Source organism: Notothenia rossii (assembly GCF_949606895.1).
Source record: "Notothenia rossii genome assembly, chromosome: 2".
NCBI classification, from domain to species: Eukaryota; Metazoa; Chordata; class Actinopteri; order Perciformes; family Nototheniidae; genus Notothenia; species Notothenia rossii.
In genome coordinates, this window is record NC_136904.1 from 10,228,244 (window position 1) to 10,247,060 (window position 18,817).

General features: G+C 40.4%; 1 protein-coding gene across 7 annotated transcripts in view; it reads left to right on the forward strand.

Moving 5' to 3' along the window:
• Positions 1-18,817, forward strand: part of LOC307027590 (lysyl oxidase homolog 1-like) — a 238,128-nt gene that overhangs the window by 17,924 nt on the left and 201,387 nt on the right. The gene's annotated exons all lie outside the window — the stretch shown is intronic.

An 18,817-nucleotide genomic window follows, 5' to 3' on the forward strand; every position in this document is an offset into this window, starting at 1 on the left:
CAGTAAGGAGCTCAAATGCTTTTTCTCTTGCGGGTTTATCACAAGGAGAGTTCCTTTTTTTATTTCCTGCTTTTTAAACACATGTGCTCTCCAGTACAGGTTAGCTCTGAGTGTTAGCGAGGCTCGCTAATATAAACAAAGACGAGATTACGTCCAAAACACGTCAGGCATTGTTTCTGATAGCAACTTTCTGTGGGTCCGCTGCCGCTTTGACGTCAGTTCGGATGGAATCTGTATCCGCTCGTTGTACCCCCGTTTTTAAAAGATTTGGGTACGGAGGAAAGGAGAGAGGGTTTTATTTTCTGTCGCTGTGTGAGTTCCCCGACGCACCGGGGACACGTATGTATAAAATACATTGTGATGTGCATTTTGCATGATGGGTCCCCTTTTAAAATAATCTGACATTTTTCTTACTCGTTGATGATCTGTCAGCAATGTTTCTCAATTTGTCAATCAGTCTAACAATAACAGTTATTTACAGTACCATGACCATCGAGGCTTCTGAGATCTCGTATATGCTACCCAGAAATATCTGGGTCATATTCTGGAAGAAGTACCTATGATCCCTAGCGTTCAGACGACAGTTGATGATGTTGGGATTACTAGGGGAAAAAGATTCCTTGAGTTTAGCTTATTCTCCATATTTGAGAATAATTAGTCCAATGTACTCTGCCTTGCTTTTCAAAAAACAAATAATAATGATTCAACAGTAATCTTTTATGTGGTTTCTTTCATGTTCATTTGTTTGGAGTCCAAACATGTTTGCATCTGTAATACAATATTGTTTCTATTGAGCAACATGGAACCTAATTAATCACCGCAGAAAATAACCAAATTCTATTTATAATGCTCTGTAATTAGTCTGCATGCGTAGAATGAACCGAGTGCTACTTACATCGGGTGTTTGGTGATTAAAGATGATTAATTGGGACTATTTGAGGATTCAAAATGAAAACTACGGCAAATGCAATGCACACCCTGCTTGACAAGAATGTTGTCCCAAAGTCTGCATTTCACACCGAGGGGAAAACGCAAGAAAAATGCGTTCCATTTCATCCACAGTCGACAAACATTTGCAGTTTTAGTCCATTTTAACTGGTTTTATCCCTACAAGTCAAAGTGTAAAAGTCACATTGCAGTGTGTCTTGTTTTGTTGTGCTGTGGTGCTCTTCTTGGCAATATATAACATCACTGGGACCTCAGATGTTGCAATAGTTGTGTGAGAGTGACTGCACCATGTTGCCTTCTTTATTTGTGGATATAGAATCTGTCCCTTGTGTTTTTCTCCGTCTGTGAGGTTTAACTGTTCCCCTCCAACATTCAAGCCCTCCTTCCTCGCCTTAATAGGACCAGTGGTGCAACAGATGGAGCTTTACAATGAAGCGTGTGTGGAAAATGAATAGTCCTGAGATGCGGCGTGTTGCATGATGCTTTTATAAGTTAACAAATATTTAATGTGTCCTTCTGAAGAAATAAAGCCAATGAATAATGCATGCATCTAAACTAGTGTGTTATGCTAGCTGGAGTGTTGAAGCATAACTACAGTCAATGGTCACATTGTCGAGGCTTCCCCCCCCCCCCCCCCCCCCCCCCCCCCGAGCGTTTAGGGCTGCAATAAAAATGTACTTGTATTATCGTTTAATCTGTACATTGTTTATGGTAATGGGTTATTTCTTTGGTCCAGTAATTGGAAAGAGAAACATGTCAATCCCAATTTCTGAATGTCAACATGAGGTCTTCCAATGTCTTGTTTTTCTTTCCAAACCCAAAGATATTATTACTTTTCTGTTGATTGATTCATCAACTTATCATTGTTGCGGCTCTATGGACTTGTGATTAACACATGTTTGGTTTGTTCATTATGTTATTTAAATAATATTTATTTTTAAGAGTGTATTATTTAACATTTGTAATTTCATGTTCCTCCATATATAGAGAAAAATGATACAGGGCAAAATCATAGAAAAACAATGAATTCATCCTTGAAAACATGAGCAGCTATTTTAATTATTCAGTGTGTTGCTTGTCACGTGTTGCTATGGAGACTTATTTGATTTCATTCCTACATTTACAGCTGCTTTTTTCCCCACATTGGTTGACATTCATTTCATCAGCATTTTGTATGAATGCTGAATTCACCTTTTGAGGCTAAATCCAGGCCATAGTCGCACATCTCGAGGATAAAAAAACGTGTGAAAGCAGCCTTCATCTCTCTGAGAATTCGCCATGGTTACTACATCTCCAAGTACGACACACCTTCCCCTTTGATTCGAGGACTGGAGGTAGTGTTAGTAGTAGTGTCTTATTCATTACCTGACCCCCTATCTTTCATATTACTCGGAGCTTTGTGTATCTCAGGTGCCCCTACCTCAGCATCCCGTCAAGAGAGACATATACTGCATTGGAATGAAGACTTCTATTTGACATTGATGCACCTTTGTGGTATTGTATGCAAATTGGCCGAGATGAAGGCGGCGGTTGTTTGATGTGCAAATGATGATTTTGGGGCACTGCAAATGTGCACACCACTGCTTTTCTGTTAATTGCCTTCCCCGTGGAGTCAGGAAACTTTATTAGAGGGAATGAATGTGAGCCTGAAGGTAATGTGTTTCAACGTGGAGGACATTGTGTGTTGAACATCACAACACTGAATACAATCATAGGCTATATGATTTAAGAGTGTGTTTTACATTTTGATGGGATGAGGCTTGGTTTTGAGTGATTGGCTTACAAACAGAAACAAGTCTTTAAGTCATATTTGTCGGAAAAAGGAAACAGTTATAGTAAATCTACCTAGGGGTTCAAATAACTTCCACGTGTCAGTAATCTTTATTGCAATGTTCCAATCTGTGTGTCGGGATCAGATAAAGGCTACCTCACTTTTATTGATTCTCTGTGCTCTTCACTGAAACTGTAATAACTGGATGTTATTATACTCTCTGGCCTTATCAAGTTTCACCATAGCCTAGTACCTGACACTACACCAGGGGTTTCAAACTCAATTTCATCGTGGGCCACATTAGCATTATGGTTGCACTCAAAGGGTTGTAACTATATAAATATACTTCATAATTTACTACGTCTGAAAGCAGAAGTCTAGGGCAAATAATTGCAAGTTTCTTCAGCGCGCTTGTCACAAAATGAGATGCATTGTGGGACATATAGTTTATGGGCAACATGCTTCTGTAAGATAAGATGGACCTTTATTAATCCCCGTGGGGGAAATTCAGTAGTTTAACAGCAACAGGGTAAGACTGAAAAACAGGACAGCACAGATTCACACATTGATAAAATTAAGGATAAACATGTAACCGTATAAACATATTATATTCTTTGCAAGCTCTTGCGGGCCACATCAAATGAAGTCGAGGGCCGTATTCGGCCCCCGGGCCTTGAGTTTGACACCCCACCAAGAAAAGGTCATAGCAGACAAAGTTTACAGTAGCTGCATATCAGCGTTAGCAGCTGCTCCACATTTTCTGGCACTGTCACCCGGCAACCTTTACTATGTCATAACTGCGACCTAGCGTCACATAAATGACCAGGTAAACTGAGATAAATTGGATAGTTAGTCAAATCTATTCACTTTGAATTTCTGAATGACCCTTTGATCAACTTTAGATGATGTGTAATCAAAGACATAGTTTATAGGCCTACCAGTTGTAGTCAACCAGCTGTCAGACACATTGCGATGCAAAGAGGCCCACACATCCCATGTGTGCCAACCACAGCCTTGCAGGCAACAAGCGTTCACCACCTTTCTGGTGCTGCACTGGAGGCGACGGAGAGCATGACTGTCAGTGCACACTAATCAAAAACAGGTTTTAAGACTTGACGTGGACGAGCAGAGGGTGATGGAGCACCACTTTATTTGTTGAGAAATGTATGTCTTTTAAGGTGGTTTTTGTTCTTTGCTTTATCTCAAAACGTTGTTGGGCTCGTTGATGTTGAAGCTTGAGCTATTGTCCTTTGTCAGAAGCATATCAAGAGTTTTGTGGACATATAGGCATGCTTTAGTCTTCTGTCACAAACATAGGTAGCTCAGACTTTAACATCGACCAGTGTGTGTCGTGAGTAAGATCTAATCAATGGACTTCTCTCAGCAGACTGTTTGACTTGTCCAACGCAAGTGTAACTAATAACATTATTAATGGTTGCAATCCATTTAGGTGTCCCAGTGCTACGGCCCTGCTTGCTGCCTCACTGGCTTTCTGGCAGCCAGGATAGAGCTGGGCTATCGTAAATGTCATTTGTTACACTTTTATTTTATTTGAGTGTAACATGTCAGAAGTTGAAAAGTGTTTTCGTAGACGTGATTAATGAATGAAGATCTTAAGAAATGTTACTAACTAAACGTAAAAAAATAATTTGCCAGCAGAAACGAGATATTAACGATACAATAATAATAAAGGTTTACTGCCACGACACAGTGGCATCACTACTGTACGTAGTGCTCGCTTCTATTGGCTAGAGCTCCATCACGTGATCGACTAAGGGGATGGAACGCCTCTAAGCAGTTGACCAATCACAACAGAGCCGGCTTGCTAACCAGTCAGAGCAGAATGAAGATTGAGCATAAATAGGTCCCCTTTAAGTTGCTTTAATACAAAAAAAAACTTACAACACTAACATGAGTAGGATTTCAGGGTCCAATCAGACGGATAAGATAAGTTGGACTTTATTCATCCTGAAGGAAATTGGTGTGCCAGTTTTAGAAAGATACAATAAACACAGCAGCATAATAATAAAAGTAACACTTCATTATATTAAAACTGTACACTAACAGTTAGAAGAATTGGGAGGGATGAAACCTGTTGTGTCTCGTCAAATGTGTTAGTTATGTTTATGTATTTTGTCTGTAATTTCTTGTTTTATTTTGCATTTACCTTTTGTCTTTCATTTCAGGCCCTGTTTTCGTCCTCCCCCTTTGTGTTTTTCCCGCCATCATCGGTGGGTGTTTCTCAATGTCGAATACGCTTGCTTGGTAGCACATGTCTTCCAAGTCACTTGCTTCAGAAGCGAGGCAAGAATACTTCCTGGCATTCGGAAAACGAAGAGTGGAACAGGCGAGCAGGTGTGCGTCATACGAGAGGCCCCGCCTTACATTTTCCGCCACAGATTTGGAGAAATTGGTCCGTGCGCAAAGCATTGTGGGGATTTTAAGACCGCAGAGTTTACACATGTGCAGCCTCGAAATTTCTCGCTACGAAGGTACGCCGGGATCGGTAGAATTCCAAGTATGCTGGACATTGGGACAGTCCTTCGTATGCTTGAAATAGTGGCTCTGGAGCAGCTTTACTCGACATTGAGAGACACCCAGTGTCTGCCCCGCCTCTGATTGTTTCCACCTGTTCCCACTCACCTCATGTTTAAAAAGTCCTGTCTCTCCCCTTTCCTGTGTCAGTTCATCTTGTTTGTTTCCTCGAATGGTCGTGCCAAGCCTCAGCTAAGAAAGGATTGCTTTCTCTCATGTCAGGTTTTCTTATGTTTGTTTATTTTGTTAGGCTTAAGTTTTTATTAAGTCCTTTTTGTTACACTAGTTTTTTTCTCCTTGTGAGCCCCCTGTGTTATCTCCACCACCTGCTCTGTTAAGAGGGATTACCTGAACTGTATAAATACATATACATTTTTTTATATTCAAGACTTTGTCTCTGGGTCGTGCATTTGTGTTCGTCAGTTTGTGTCGAGGTCCTGACCAAACCCTCTTTAATGATCACACATGCAGAGCACACAGCCCACACAGCTCACACAGTGAAATGTGTTCTCTGCTTTTAACCCATCCTAGTACCAGGAGTCTAGTACTAGGAGCAGTGGGCAGCTATTGTACAGTTTCTATATACTGTACATATTGTATTGATTGTGCAATAGAGATGCCTACAAAGAGCATGGTTTCTTTCGTAGTGAATTCTCAGCGGCTAGTTAGTGTTCTTGCAATGTGCCGTTGGTAGGTTACTCCACAACCACTGCCTCCTACTTTCTCACTGCAGGGAGATTGTTGTTTGCTTGCTTGTTCAACAAACAGACATTTGCAAGACAACAGCTCTGTTTTTGCAATACGATTGCTTGGTAGCCAGAATTTGTTCAGAGATTTGGGGTCTCATAACTTCGTAAGAACATTGTCTTATTGATCTGTAACAACGAGGCTTATTGAAATGTAGCCCCTATGATTCAGTCCTTTTTTAATAGTCCAGATAGTATGTGCTTTCTCTAAATGAGTGTACCATCTCTCGAATGCTGAGAAATCGAATGCATCACAGGCTGAGCTCTACTTAGGAACTGAATCATTTGCTCTCTTAGCACGCTCACAGCTGCCTGTAGATAAGGCTTTGTCTTGTGTTTTAAGCAGATATTTGACGCAAAGATGGGTGTTTTCTCTGCCTTGGAGGAGCGAGCAGTAAAAGTCAAAATTGCCAAGGTTGACTAAGGACAGATAAGAGCCACAAATGTATTATAATTAAGCAAGCTGCCCAGCCTCTCAAGCTGTTGTACTATCTACTTCCATTATAAAAACAGAGTAGAAGAGCAAAGGAAGGCAAGGAATAATAAATAAATACTGGGCAATTCTTCAGAGCTAAATTAAGGTGGACGAGTTTAGGAACATATTAGGTCAAATATTAACAATGGCGTTCACATTAAAGTCTTCAGAAGTGACTGGAAATATCAAGGAGCTGCATGCTACACTAGCATGCTGAAAAGGAAAGTGGATTGAGTCGACTTCTACACACGTTTGTGTTCCGTTTTCTGGCCTAATTTACTTTTCAAACATAAAGGTGTTTCTCATTAGTTTGAACTGGTTCAGGTAATCTTATATAATCTATTTACAATATGGGAGACTATACATAGGTTATGCAATGTGTTAGAGACTTGTTCCTCAAATTCAGGCCACCCTTTTTGTTGTGGGTCTTTTTTCTGTTGGCAGAGCAAGGCTTTGACCCACATAGTTGCTTTTCAAGTTTGTGGTTTATTCCTCAAAAGGTTGCAGTCTGACTTTTTACAACTAACTGTGGATTTTATTTCCTGAAGCTAATAGAGTTTCTAAAGCTCTAAATGTGTTAGATACATTTGTGAGAAAATCAGATGCTTTACTTAAACAAGATAGAAGGATTTGAGAGAGGGGATTAAACAATGACTTGCTGTTATGTATTAAGTTTGGCTGGAGTTACTAGAGTATAAACCTCTCCAGAGCGGGTTAGAGTATGTCATTCATATTCTAAATACTGATATACAGCATTAGCAGCTTTGTTCAAAGACAATTACTTGTAATATCCACAACAATTAAGTTAAGATTTGTCTTTGGAAAACTAATGCTAGTTTGGTACAGTAGGAGAAACAACTTAATTTCCCCTATTAAACCTGTATTGACTGCTATGTGGAAAAATGTTTATCAATTTATTATGAGCAAAAAAGGGCTAAAACCCTGAAATAAGCCCACTTAGAACCGTTCTTTAAATAGTATAGGGTACAAGTATGACAGTTGTAGATGAGTGGGTGTGCGCTTTATTGCATGTTAGTGTAGGTATGTACACATCCAGTGACAACACAACCACTCCCAGAAAGAAATGTGTCTGAGGCCTGGCCCTGAAGTAGGGGGGCATAGGGGGGCAGTGCAGGAGGGCTGCAGAATGATTAATTGAGCTCAGGACCTCATCTGCAATGTTTTTATGAAGTGTGTGTGTGTGTGTGTGTGTGTGTGTGTGTGTGTGTGTGTGTGTGTGTGTGTGTGTGTGTGTGTGTGTGTGTGTGTGTGTGTGTGTGTGTGTGTGTGTGTGTGTGTGTGTGTGTGTGTGTGTGTGTGTGTGTGTGTGTGTGTGTGTGTGTGTGTGTGTGTGTGTGTGTGTGTGTGTGTGTGTGTGTGTGTGTGTGTGTGTGTGTGTGTGTGTGTGTGTGTGTGTGTGTGTGTGTGTGTGTGTGTGTCCCCTCTTGGCCCTCCTTTCACTTTCTTGCACTAAAGCTCACGATTGTCAAAACATGTAAGGATCCAAATCTTTTCTCTTCTCCGAAACACAAATACTTTAACCTTGTCAAGCACAAAACCACAGTCTACAATTGGGCCTTTGATAAAGTTTAATTTAACCTTGCCTGAGGGGAATGCCATTGTGCTCTAGTCAATTTATATTATTCTGTTTAACTACTTCCTCAAGTCATGCAGATACAGATCCAGCATGGTGAAAGTAGAAGGCACACCTTGAGAGGGAGCAGGAGAACAGCCATTTCAAAAGAGCTGCAATTATTGCTCAGCATGTGGAGGGCTGAATTGTGCTCAAGAGGAAAGTCACTCTACTGTGTTTGCCTGATTGAAAATCAGTACTCATAAACACGGCAATCACCTTTTATAGTCTCGCCCAGACAGTTTGATCCTCAGGGACTATAATAAACTCCCAGGGGAACACGAGGTGACATGCAGTTGGCGTTTAGTGATACGAGAGAAGCAATGGCCTACTTTGTCGTGAACGTATTTCCTTCAGTTGACATTAGAGACTGAAGGATCTAATTAGTATGTATGCTGCAGTGTGTAGGTTGGTCTACTTTATATCAAAACATATTTTTCAAACGGACAGAATGTTCTGCTCCGTCTTTTGAACACTGATGTGTTTACAGTGTGTCCCACACTTTTCTGTAGATACCAAACACTCACTGCTTTCAACCTTTTCTGCTTTACCTGCTACTAACTCCTCAAAATTAATTTTCTCCATGAATGCAGGAACAAACTCTCCATGAGGGTTTCATAAGAATACTTGTTGTTCTGTATTTAAACCTACAATAAGCTCAGCTGCTGTCTTTATCTACTGCAAAGCCACCAACAGCAAAGAATGAGAACAGGACATCTGCAGCTGCCATAACATTTGACAGCTAGGGTATTTTATTCAGGTGATTATTAGTAGCCATTATGTGAAACCGGGCCTTGGCACTGAAAAAGCTGAATGAAATGTGGCCATGATTAATGTTTTTCGCTTCAAAGTAGTTTTTTTTCCTCAAACAACTGCATCTACGTGTAGCTAATAACAATAATGGCTTATTACACTTAAGATGTTAAAGACAATACCCTGTCGATAGCATTGAGGTTGTTAAAGATGTTTTGTTTGCCATTTCCTGTGGCTGTTTCAAAATAACGTTCATTGCATTATTCCCCTCTTGGAATCGTTTTGATGTGAAGCATCAGCATTTGGAAATCAAGAGTGAACAATCATAAGGTAAAGCAAACAGGAAGGCTTACTGTATATGTAGATACAATTACAAACAAGCAAAGCCCCATTCCCCTGTGAATCTGTTAAATATACAGCAGGTCATCACATAATTCAAATACAATACTATCCAAAGCATTATATCAGCAAGTTGACAGTCATTTTATTTTCAGAAATGAAAAGCACTCGTGTGCAATTAATTAGAAGATTTGATGTCCAGTATGAGGCTTGATTTCAAAATGCCACTTATCAGTCTTGACTGAAAGCATAACTTCCCGTTGTCATTTCTTTGTAAAACCTCTGGAGAAGCAATTAATGCTCAAAATATAACTTTTATATTGTCATATCAGTCAGCAGTCCCTAGGTCTGGTTATGACAGATGTGTCTTTCCTTTTTGGTAAAAACAAATTAAATATAAATAGAAGCCGATATAATTATTCAGATTAGGAGTGACATGTTGGATCTGCTCAGAACAACTGAATGTGACAGCACTAACTTCAATGCTGTTTTGTTTTTCTTCAGGCCAGTCTAAATGCAAAAGAGGTTGGGACTAGAGAGGAGGAGGAATTCAGTTCCTTGGGATGCTCTGACTGTATGTCTCAAAGAAGCGGGCATTAAACCCACTAAAATGGATCCAATTACTATGAGGGCTTTTTGGTGACGCTCGTGGAACTGTGTGTAATTGTGTAACCCTAATTTCCCTGGCACGGAGGCTCTGGCAGAGGCCTGTCATCTCCCCTAAGCCTCTTCTCTCAGGCACAATGCTGAAATTAGATCTCGCCTTAGCTGAAGAAATGCTGAAAGTAATATAACGGACACCAAGAGAACAAAATCACCTTCTTACAGAGAAATCCCTTAGAAAAAGGGCTTTTTATTCCATATCTACGCTGGCCTCTGCGTTGACATGATGCAGTGAAGAGAGCGGTGTGATATCTACTCATAGTGTGTTCTCGCCGATGACAGGACAAAGAGAAAATGTTTCATTTTTCAGGACACTATGTGTTTTATTGTCAGCATGTTTTCTTTAAAAGTGGATACCTATGGGGTAAAGCTTAGTGGTTAGAGTTGGCAGCTCATCATTCCCTGCTGTGGGGGATGCAGAAAGGAATCTGGCCTGCTGCGCCCCTTTGACACCGACATATTCCAATGATGGCTAATCTGAGCGAGATTTCTTTTTTTAAAGAGGACATATTCTGCTCATTTTAAGGTTCATATTTGTACTTTGTGTCTATTGTGACATGTTCAATGTTGTAAAAGTACTTCTCTCATACTGCCTTTGTTGCAGCTTCTCGTTTCACCCTCTGTCTGAAACTGGTTGGCTGGCCGGCTCTGCGATTGCTCCAAATGTCACAGATGTGTTGGAAACATCCCGATCACGTACAATGTGTTGGAGCGCTTGCCAACAAAAGTGCGAGTGTTACATAGTGATGTCACTGTTACGGAAGTAAACAAAGGAGTCCAATGGTTTGCCGGCAGAGGGGATTGTGTTGGAGAGAAACGCCCTCTGAAGAGATTCCAGTATTGAAAGTCCATTTACATGCACACAAACCTTTATAACACACCACAGGAAAGGAAACCCCCAAAGAAGAACATAAGAGTTGATACCCCACATGTGTTCCCGCATGTGCAAATGCTTGTTTGAGTCAGACACTACATTTCCACGATGTGTATTCCCCCCCCCCCCACACACATGCTTCCCAGACTTCATAAGCTACAGCAGCTTCCTAATGGCTCACAAGTGTTCTATAGCAGTGCAATGACATCTGGCTATTCCGGGTCAATTTGGACTATTACCACTTCTTTTAGAGGCGTTAACATTGATGAAAGTAAGACTGTTGTCCCTTTTTGATTTCAGTCAAATCATTGTGGTTACAAACACGCTCCGAATTCAAATGAATAGTATTAATAGTAAGATCTTTATGCCTTTTCATCCATCTTCTACCGCTTATCGGAGTCGGAGGTAGCAGTTCCAGTAAATGTAATGTTTTGTCATCAATGGAAAATGGTATAGCTCACAGATGCGATATTCTTCCATGATCTGTTTTTGAATGTTTGGTTTTTAGAAAAGTAGATAAAGTCAGGGTGAGTGCGTATGAAGTGTGAGCAGGGGGGTCAGAAATTACTGCGCATAGTAGCAAATCTCCAGCCTTTGATCTTTGCAACCATCAAAGAGATCCGTCCTCCAAAAGTCAGACACCAAGCTACAAACAGTGGTGCATTTGGGAGAGGACCTCAAACAGCATCTCTCCGTTTCTCTCTTTTGCTGGTGAGTAATCTGCACAGAAATACTGTAAGATTTCTGCTTCTTAGATCACAGACTGCCGGCCACCAGCTCATAGTTAGCACAATAACACATGGAAAGGCAAAGTACTGCCTGTAGCTATCCGGGTACGAATCACAAAAGACAGGAAATAGAAGCGTTTTTCCAGATTCTTTTTTTTTCTTTTTCTAAACATCCGTAACAGCAATACCATTCTTAAATTGTCATTCATTGTTTGAACTCAATATTGACTTACTATAAATACAATGACATCTTTGTAGTAAGGATCTCCCTCTGCTAATTCAAAATGTTGCTTTCTGCGTAAATGTCACCCTTTAAATCACATTTCCCTCCCTCATTACTAAATTGCTGGACTCTGGCCTAAAGGTTCCTGTACCTATTATTTCGGTCATATTTTTTTGGTCATAGTGGTAAAAGTATTGAAACAACTGTCTGTGCTGAAGTCACTCACCTTTCTCTGCGATTGCTCTGAGACATTAATTGTATTTAACAATATTCCATACTAGGATTGACTTAGAAAAAAGTGGAAATATATATTTGAAAAAACTGAGTTTGATTTACATGTCATGTTCTTCATTTTTGTCAATGTTTTGCTGCTAAGTTGACTTGACTTTTTCGATAGGTGGAGCTTTCATGAGTACCTTTTTAGAGGCGGCGTGAAATGAATCTTCTTCTGCCTCATTCTATCGCTTATGTCACTCTTCATTTAGGTGACTTGCAGCCATTTCTGCCAATCAATGACATTTTAATGACAAAAAAGGCAACTCATCAACCCAACCAGTTTACAGTAATTTGTCACTTACCACCGCGGAGTGCATTATCAACTGCACCCACGAAAACCATCGACCCGTCTTCTGTTTATTAGATTTATTCAAATGTTGTTTTGCAGCTTTTTCAAGATATCGGCTATAGCCTGCTAGTAATGGTACACAGAACTAACTGTAGACAGTGATGGCTTGTTTTTTCCATAAGGCAGGAGACAACCGAGTGAAGAGCCGTTTAAATTGATCTGTTTGCTGAGAAATGGAAATCCAATCCACTGCAGGATTCAATTGGTGGACTTCATTAGTGTGCTGATGGCTGACCCGATACGTTCCAGTAAAGTTTGAAGAAAAAAAAAGTGTGTTTTACGAAATGCAGTAGGTGTATACTTGAGGTATCACCAACATGCTAAATGCATTTTATTTTGATAAGATGGTTGCAAAGATATGTTTGTGAAAGTTTGAAGCTTGGTTGATATACGTTCACATTGTGCTGCATTGAAAGAAGTTTATAACTAAATCTGGCATGCATTTCTTTAAACATTTTTTTTTCAATGCATAGTATTTGTTTAACAGAAAATATGAATACAACATGTGCATGCAAGCATTCTACTTGGATTCATACCATGTTTTTAAATGATATGTTGATTAGGCTTTATACAGTTATTAGAAAGTACAACTACGTAAAACAATTGGCATGAAGTGTAAACACTATACTTGCATTTTTTTTTTTTAGCGCTATAAGTCCATGTCTGAAATAGAAAACGCCACCTTTTTTACATTCATTACAACTAGACATATTATATACTCTTTCATCCGCAGCCTTGCCGTTTTTTATGGTTTGATGCCCCTCTCTGTCTTTGTCATTAAGAATGAACCTGACTAATGACGTTAAAGGCCTTCACTCCGATCTGCAGTCGAGTGCCGCCCTGCTGAAAGTAAACTCAGTCTATCTTGCGCAGTAGCAATGGCGTCCGTCTCTCCGTGAGGAACAGTGACAGATATCTGCCAGTATCGACTAATTCACTTGATGGAGGAGAATAAATAAATGTAAATTCAATTACCCCCTGTGCTTTCATCGGCATACACGCGACATTGGGAGTTTGCATGTGGGAATTTGTCGTTCAGGAGACATTGATTAATTATGCCACACACAATTAGCCCATCAAATCGAGTGTGTCCTCCTCTCCCGTGGAAAGGTGATGTCAGAATCGTACGGGGCATTAGGCAGTAGTGCTCCTTGGATTTTCTTAGAGATCACCAGAGAGAGAGAGAGCACCAGGGGAGAGGCACATTTGCAGGCTTTTTTTTATTTTTTAATATGAATACGAAATGGTGAGGCCTGCAGGGTAAAGAGAAGGCTAACTGATCCTTTTAGACCAATGTCAATACTGATAGCCATCACTGTTTGCACTCCCAGCAGGGTCCGTGGCCTCCCTGTAATGTCTGTGGCATCTCAGTGATTGTGAGAATAAATGACAGTGAGACAAATTAAGAGAGCAGGCAGAGACGGCTGCCCCTATAGCTCCTCATTCCCCAATGCAAATTGTCTCCTAATACCTCGCTTCTAGTTTTAGCACAGACATTGAAAAGACAGAATGGCCCTCGAAACACTAAATTATTGTCACTATTTCTACTAATGCTTTGCCATGGATATCAGGATTTGATTTGATAACCTCCATTTTTTTTCTTTGGCTTTCTTTTTTTTGCACTTTTATTGTCATTACACGGTACAGGTAACAAAATGGTTTCTCAGCATTTGACCCATCCTAGTGTTAGGAGCAGTGGGATGCCATTATGAACGGCGCCCGGGGAGCAGTGTAGGGAACGGTGCCTTGCTTCGGTAGCACTTGGTCTTGCCGGGACTTGAACTGGTGACCTTCCAGTTGCCAAGCAAAGTTCCTATGGACTTCGCCACCACCGCCCCTCGTTCTCGTTGCACAGTAAAATATAGTACCGTCATGTAATTCATTTTTAGTCTACTGCCATCTTTTACTATATGTGACCTTCATGTGCCAATTCTCTGCTCTTATCAAGTGTATGTATGGATTGCCAAAGGTCAAGTTGCCTCAATAGTTTAAGAAAACGTTGTGTATCTTGTAATCTGCTATACTTTTCGGGCATTTCTTTTGTCCTTCTGTGGCTTCTCTCTGATGGCCGTGGTTTCTGCTGAATAACCACATCTTTTATTTATTCAGAAAGTAATTGTCTCCTCTTCATAAAATGTCAAACTCATAAGTTACTATGCAAAAAGGATTTCCCCAGTTCCCACAGCCTACCAACGATTAGCATATAGTCATGTTCTTATATGGAAGTGCTGGATCATTGCAGTGTTTTATTTGTTGTCAATGAAATAATTATAATTCCGAAGTTTCTGTGCCGTTTAATAAGACTTTTCGCTGTATATATTTAACTTCACTGTAAGCACGTTATCCATATTTATGTGTTTTCTACCTATGAGGACGCCATAAAAAAGTAAATATCAAATAAAGGAAAAAGGGGGCTATTAACAAAACTCCCTGGGTCAGCTTTTGTACTTTTGTCTGTGATTTTGCAAAGCCAGAAATTATGGTTATCTGCTGTAAAAATGTGCTGCCACTTCATGGTGGTGAGAAAAAGCCTCAGTAAAGCTTATCTTGCTTTATTTCTTTCATACTTCAAAACCATTTTCGAAATGACAAAACCCGTTTGTGAGGGTTTTACAGATAGCCATCAGTTTCTAGAGGTTTTCCAGCAACTTTGCTGTAACCACCACACTTGGCTGTACAGGGGATTGCTTTTGTTGTTCATTCACCAGTTCCCCTTTCATGTGATTGTCATTTCAATTGTGAAGGTCAATGTACAGTTAATCGGCGCAGGTCATGGTCTGGAAAAGCATTTCCATGACAACCGTTTGCAGAGGAACTGCCTATGAATACAGAAGATAACTCGGCTGTCTGCACACATTGGTTCTGCATAAAAGAGAGTTCCTGGTAGGTAAAAGCACCTTCAGCGAGTGAGTGAGCAAAACAAAACGGCAACATCCAGGAAGATGAACAAAGCACTTAAGCTGTCTCTGAATGAGCTTTAGCTTTTAGCCAACTTCACTGTGGTCAATTAAAAAAGAAAAGCAGTGTGTGTAGCATTGGAGTAACGGACGTAATACACTTTGCTCCAGAGTGAAGTGTGCAGACAGTGTGCTGCTGCTCAGTATTGCATTAAAAAAAGGTTCTATATATGTATCTTTAAACACAGGCTATGCCAGCTTTTTTTACTACCATTATGTTGAATGTTCACTTATATAAAATAGCTGACATGTAAACTGGACCTACAGCCCCATTAGAGCCTGGAGCCTTCTTGAGGGAACATATTGATTTTTCCTTCATTATGATACATGGATCTACACCTTCCTGTGTGGTCAAGGATAATGGCTTGATGAAGTGTATATCATATTTGCCAAGCTTGCTTTAAAAGAATGGTGGTGAATGTCCACGAGCGAGTGCGTGGGCTTGTGCATGTGCCGGCCAACATAAGTAATCTTTACAATGGTATTATATTTCATGCTCAGATGAACGTTGGATTTTATGGCTGCCCAGTGCACGGTGCTCCCTCTAGTGCAGATGGCTTGGAGGGATACAGTCTGCTCCAGTGTCAGGAGGAATGCTTATTTCCTGTGATGAATACTACTCGAATGCCATTATTATGCTGCCTCATTTCTGGGTAGGACCATAACTCCCTGAAGCTAATGCAAGTGTGCATATGTACACACACACACACACACACACACACACACACACACACACACACACACACACACACACACACACACACACACACACACACACACATACATATACACATATCCTATTCAGCAATATAGTTAGTTGATAACTTAGGCAGGCACTCCAGGGGGGCATACTACGAAGCTAGTTCAACCTAACCTGGATATGTTTTGAGTTAGCCGGTTGGCCTAATCCAAAACATACGCGCTCTCGCTAAACGGTACTACAATGCGGGTTATCAAGTGGATCTCTCAAGCCAGCCGTGCCCTATCTAGTTAGGTGCGCGTTCACATGAAAGGGGTGGTATTTGGAGCATTCGACCAATCACAAACATGGAGAAGCATACTGACAGCGCAGCGTCATACTTCCTGAATGAAAAGTCAACTATATAATTAGACACATATGAAGACGTTAAACTTTAAACATCCATGATTTAAACACTTAATCCAGGATCAAAGCCACATAGCTGCACCTGCAAGGTGAACACAGCTGGTAGAAGAAAAAGTGTTTGAATGCGTACATTAACAGGTTTATGATATCACTGCCCCGTCTAAGACACGAGTGGATCTGACTTTAATTACATTTGTCTCGAGTGTTTCGTCAACTTAATGTGTTGCTTAAAATAATACTTCTGCATACAGTATGAGGCACTGTGAGTGTTGCACGGCCAGATACGGCTCAGCTGACTCAGATAAGGAGATATAATTATGCCGCGGACTGTACTTAATGTTTCTCTGATCCGGTTACTTATGTTGTGGCAGATATTTAAGTAAGCTTTCTTAACGCTAATGTTATAATAGTCAGATTGCTCTGAAGATGGGAGGTGATATTCTATTAATGTTCACGTTCACACAGTCGGTGATTTTTGCCGGCCGTCTTTCCTGCAACGGCAGCTTTTCTGTATTTCCTTTCTCCTGTAATATGACTAGACCGCTTTCACGGACGTGCTTTCACTGAGTTGATCTCTTAGCCTGCAACCTAACCTGGTCCCGACCAGGTTAGCCGCACAGCCTAAGTTGCCATGGAGATCTAGCCCACTAAAAAGAGAACCAGCTTCGTAGGACCGGAAACCCCGAGTTTTCCCTGAATTTAGCCGGCTAAGCGAAAATCCTGCTTCGTAGTATCCCCCCCTGGTGTTGAGGCTTGATGTTTAACATCAGAGTGAATTTTACTCCTCCTGGGAGAACGATCGATTACATTTAGAATATACTACCACAAGGGAATTATTTTAATGCACACATAGTGTTGAGAGCCAAGGACGTTTGATCATATTTAATGAGATGTAGAAGCATAAGATTCACTCTTTGTTTTACTAATGGGATTATTCTCTCACCTGGGCTTTGCAATGGGAGTCCAGTGATAATTGATGAAGGTATAATGGACTTATTTTTGTGTCCAGTCTCGTAGGAAGTTATTAAAGCAGAGGCCTGCCTAAAGTTACAGTGGCGTACGGTAAGGAGGAGAAAACCTTTTTCTTATCCTTCTCCTGTGCTAGTATTCAAATTGTTCTTAAATCACACAAGCACCAGTCCTGCACTGACAACTTTGTTTATTATTTAATTCACACTGCATTGCACTGTGAGCATGACTTGAAGTGTGGCAAAGCTCAAATCTGTTCAAAGATGTTAAGAAATATAAATCATGTTCATTATCATCTTGGTTATTAGTGTGTGTCTTTTGGCTGTTAAATGTGTCTATGATGTAACTGTTACCTTTCTAAATGTGTGTGCATGAATGCACAGTATTTCTCTTGCCTTTTTTCCTAGATGGCTGCAATAAATGTGTCACTCTGAGCCAAGGTATGGCTCTGAGGGAAATCTCAAATCGTCTGTTACAGAGAGAGACAGAGAGGTCACTGAATTCCCACCTTTTCTTCCTGTCTTTTCTGTCTGTCCCCCACTTACCTTCAACCATCTGCCCCACGGCCCAGCACACTTAACCAAACTAAAAGCCTTTAGGAGTAGTAGTGGGCCTCCAGTAGTAAGGGTGAGGCTGAGGCCTGTAGTCCTGCACTATCAACAGTCATCTAGATTCAAGCTCAAATGGTAACGCTCAGCTGAGGCATGTACTCAGATTCTCATCTATGACATCCCCGTTTTGTTAAAAGTACTCTACCGATCAGCAGTGCCCTCCCAACACATTTTCAGACTCACAATGGACAGTTCAAACAGAACCAGAGATATTTTTTTGTTACACCCATTTCCCCCCCCCCCCAGAGCCTACATTTCTACAAAGCAATTTGACCAACAGCAACCAGGTCACATATTTAAGTGTGTTATGCTTTTAATGGCATATTAGCTGCTAGCGTGGAGCCAAAAAAAGATTTTACAAGTTTTAATACATGTTTTTCACATGTAGTAGTGCTCTGGTATCAAATTGTTTTCAGTTAGAACGGTTTCTGTGAAACGAAAGATGTCTGTTTTGCAACTATAACTTTTTTGTGATTAAAAACTGCATTTTGGGAGGGATTACATTATAGGGAGTGGTAGTAAACCGCAACTGTTGCCAACCACAATGTTGGAAATGGTTTACACTCGGAATTACATTTTAGACAAAGGTATCCAGCAACAAAATAAAATGGATTAATGATTAGTTAGGGGCTGCAACTAATGTGTGCCACTCTATCCTAACACATTTGAAAGTAATTAATAAATTATCAAATGGAAATACTTTTTTCTAAGATTAATTAAATGATAAATAATCCAACTGCTGCGGTGCTAATACTTGAAGATGGTCTTACTCCTATTTGCTTACTCCTTCAGCCTTTGTTGAATGAAATGTCATTGCTGTCTTTTGATAAAAGTCTAACTTTTGTCTTTGTGAATTTGGCGT